Source organism: Pterocles gutturalis, unplaced genomic scaffold (assembly GCF_000699245.1).
Source record: "Pterocles gutturalis isolate BGI_N339 unplaced genomic scaffold, ASM69924v1 scaffold42420, whole genome shotgun sequence".
NCBI classification, from domain to species: Eukaryota; Metazoa; Chordata; class Aves; order Pterocliformes; family Pteroclidae; genus Pterocles; species Pterocles gutturalis.
The window spans coordinates 19746-24044 of NW_010147398.1; the positions used below are offsets into that span (position 1 = coordinate 19746).

The 4299-nt window shown below is 40.5% G+C and overlaps 1 protein-coding gene across 1 annotated transcript in view; it reads left to right on the forward strand.

Moving 5' to 3' along the window:
- The window catches only part of ABLIM1 (actin binding LIM protein 1), a 37845-nt gene that overhangs the window by 18387 nt on the left and 15159 nt on the right, over window positions 1–4299 (forward strand). The window lies entirely within an intron of this gene.

The following is a 4299-nucleotide window of genomic DNA, read 5'->3' on the forward strand; positions in this document are numbered from 1 at the left end:
TTTTAACATTTGAGTAATGTTGATTGAAGTCCAGTAGCACTATACTGTGTGTCCTCTTCACTGCTTCATGTTCATAAATAGGTATTTGGTTCTCAACTGAATAGGTTGATCGGGTTTCCCCCGTGGTTCTTTGTTTCTCCTCCTTGCATACCACGTGTCCAAATACCCCTTTTTATGTCTGTGTGTCAGAAAAGGGAGATTATTCTGGTACTGGCAGCGTCTAATGCAACTCCCTGATATTCTTATCCGTAGGGGTTTGCCTTGGGTATTCTAGGTGTCTGGTTTCAAAGTTTAAAGAACTGCATTATTCTGCCTTGAGAGCAGCATTTCTGTGTCCAGGGAATTTGAGCCTTGTGAATATATCTGAAATGAGAACTGTAGCACTGAGGGGGTTAATTAGATGTGATAGATACATTTGCAGTGATTCAAAGAAGAGGGATCATGTGATCTCCTTTTTATCTGGTCAGCCTTTCTCAAAGCCAGTTGTACTTTTAGCAGGAAGGTGAGCTTCATGCAAGTTTGTAAGAAAGATTTCATAAAGCTATGGTTTGGTGGGTTTTTTTATTTTTTTTCTGTTAAGAGTCAGAGAGTATGGATCATGCCAAAACTGCTTTGGTAAAGGGGCACGATTTCCGAACAGCATAATGATAAATAATGAAAGTGGCATACAACACATTATGCCTGTGTTATTTTTTGTCAAGCCAGAAAAGTAGACATTTAGACCAGTTTCAGTGAGTTTTCATGTAATGTAATGCTAAACAAGCATAATGCTCAAGCTTTGTAGTCAAGGCCAAATGTAAAGAACTTTGAGGACTGAGAGGGCTAAATGTTCCTCAGAAAGTCTTAGAGAGAGTTTGTTGGTGTAACATATATCTTAAACAAGCTGTAAAAGGGTGTAATATGCATCAGCTTAGACTTCATTTAATCTAATTTGGATTCTCAATTGAATTTGGTCTTCTCTCAATAAAGTACTGTCTTTGCTATGAAAGAATCAAAACAAGTCTATGAATGAAAGAAACCCTGACCCTACTGAAATCAGAGACAAAACTCTCATTGAGAGCCAGGATTTCATCTCACATGCCTAGAATTTTTCAGACGCATTCAAGAATACTGCAAAGCCCCCATAAGATTTCTGTGTAAAAAGAGCTCCAAAGGAATGTCTATTCCTCTGCTAACAGACCTTCCCATAAGGAATCCACCCACCTTCACAGTGAATTTGGGCCTTGGTTTTCACACGTTCCTGCCTTCCTTCCCTGAGGCAGGTCTCTGAAATCAAATGTGCTCTGTGTACGATATCTATTTCCAGGGTTTTGTGGATGCAGATGAAAGCTCTGCTCTGGAAAGCAGCCGTGCTTTGGCTGTTTCATGAGTTCCAGTCTTGTGTGGGAAATAAGGGCTACGCATCTGAACAAGATGATGAATGATAGTTTGACAAAACCTGAATAGGATTTAGGGTTTCAGGTGCTGTTGAGCTCTTTTTACTTTGTCTGTTCAGAAGTAGAGCACCTAAATTACAAGTTGACAGAAAGCTCAGTGATGGTTGCAAGTTGACAGAAGACACAGTGTTGGTTGCATATGGGTTTTTTGGTCTGATTCTGTGAACTTAGCTTGTGAATCACACAGTGAGCCCAGTGCTGAACACTTCAGAAGCAGCAGGAACCTGTGTTACACAGTGCTGTGTATAGGCAAAGTAATTATATTGCTGGCTGCTAGGGGAACCTGCTTAACAAATCAGGCTATAGAAAATGGGAACTACCTGATAGAGGAAACAGATTGAAAGAAAAAAGAAGCCTCTGAATTTCACTTCTGAGGCTGCTGTGCTCAAGTGATTGATTTTTATGTTAAACTTACTCCGTTATCTCTTAACATCCCCCACCCACCTACACATACCCATGTTCAACTTCATGCCAGGAGTGTAGGAGCTAGTTTTTCCTACAGTGTTGGTGAACCGGAGTGCTCCTGTTGCTTTGTGGTGTTAACACTAGCTATGGTACATCTGAGATAGTAAGAGAGACTTTCCCGTGCAGGCACAGTGAGGAACCCAAATTCAGAGCATGCACAGCCCCTACTTTTATGTAAAGCTTCAAGCGGACCAGCAGTGATGCCCTGGGAGGCAGGTACAGGCAGGCTAGCAGCTCTGCTTTCCTGCGTGCATATGTACGTTCCACAGATGTTGGCACTGCTTTCATAAACTGTGGGTGATTTTACAGCAGCATCTGAAGCACTTAAGCCTCATTATTAGAGTGTGCTCATCAGGGATGATCTAATGAGAATATAAGTAGATGTACCGTTCCCTCGTGCAGTGGTTGGAGGTAATGAGACTGCCATCCTAGAAAGTGTAAAGGAGAGTCATTTGTCAGTGCTAGTAGGAGTCATTAGGAGAGAGGCTGCACAGGAACTCCAGGAAATACAACCGACAGAGACATCTGTAAAGCAACAAGTGCAGGATGATACTACGCTAATTGTCTGCCTTATACTGTATGCATTATACAACATTACCAGTTCTCTATAAGCAAATTATCTGTGTACCAGATACACGATTAGCCAGCATACGCTTATGGATGTGAGCATACTTAGTTGTATCTAGTTGAGGCAAAGAGGAGGGTGTAAGAAGGGTTTCTTCCCTGTTTATGTAGTGTTGGTGATACAGCCATTGTAAATTGAGCGTGCCCACATTTTGACTACCAATTCCCAACAGGTAAAATCTACTTGTGACTCCTCTATTATGTCAATGTCAATAGATCCCTTTTGATTCTTCTCTTTCATTGAATATTCTAATTGCCAATGGAAACAGAAAGGCAGAATGACATGTCTCTATAAAGGTTAGAAATTCTAGAGTTAATTGTATCTTGAGGCCATCTCAATAGGGATTTTTTTTCCCTATAAAACATTCTGCTGAAAAGTAACTCGTCATTTCTACATAGAAACAAAAGATGAGTAAAATCAGCTTAACCAAGTCAGGTGTTTCACCATCATGATATCTCAAAGGCTGGACAAGTAGAATACAATATTGGAATCGCCAAGTAAAGGACCATAGATTGATATATTGCATTAGTATTTTAAATAATCATTCATACTGGTTTTCAGACTTAGTAAACGTAGCGCTTGCTGTTACCTGGCCAGAAGCTTAGCATCTCTGTACCCAAAATAGAAAACCACCATCAAGTGATGTGATTAAAAGAACATCATGTTTGGGGGGTGTCATGTACATTAAGTCATTCAGGGCTGAAATATCCAAGTGGTAAATATAGAATTTTGCACATACATTCTTCTGGACAAATTTTGTCCAGCCAAGCCCCTTGAACTGTGCATGTAATTTTTAAAATGTGCATGCAGATGGATTAACTTGTATACTGGCAGAGGCCTCTGTGGCACATCTCTCAGCAAGGTTTGTAAAAAGGATTTTTCTTCTTCTCCCTTCTGGTGCCTTTTAGATTGGCAGATGACCGTTTAAGTAAAAGAGAAACTTTTGTGTAAAGAAAACTTCCTCCCCCTCCCCCCATTTATATATTTATATAAATAAGAAGTGTGCTGAGTCCAAGGTTTTGGATCCTCTTAATGGGAGGAAAAGAAGGAAAGAAAGAAAGAACCTATAGGAAACCTGTAGCTGAAAGGAGGCCTGTAGCTTCTTTTTTGTTGTGTTTTATAGCCCTCCTCTTCTTGTACCCTCCTCTTTTTTATTCCTTGCTTTGTTAATCAGTTTTCTAGGTTTTTTTTTTAAGCCCTGGTGCATACCTGAAAAGTGAAAGTGGGTTTGATGTTCCCCTACTTTTCACCATTGTGGTCACCCACACGCATGTAAAATAAGCACCCATGTGGACGGTTTTTGCTTGTGTAAGTTTTTGCACTAGTGTGAATAATGGCACAAAGTGAAAGGCAGCAACATTCTTTTATGGTACACACACAGTCATATTTTGGATATCCGGCTGCTAAGTCCTGATGCTTGGGCATCAACCAGCATGGTTCTACAACAGCTCTCCTGCCCTGACAGGCACAGGAACTTTCAGGGCTGTTGGATTGCTGTGGTGGACTGTTACAAGGCAAAGAAATAGTCCTGTAAAGAGTAATCCAAATGGAACAAACCATGTGCGCAGAATGGAACTTAAGTTTTTAGACGTTAGATTCAGATTTGCTAAATCAACAGTGGTGAAGTATTGTCACCAGAGCCAGATTTGGCATTGACAGAGATTTGGGGTGGAACCAATGATATGGGTGCAGCCACCAGATGGGATGCATTGCTTTACAAATTATTTTGCTATATCAAAAATTTCCTACCAGAGAGATAAACCAATGAAAGAG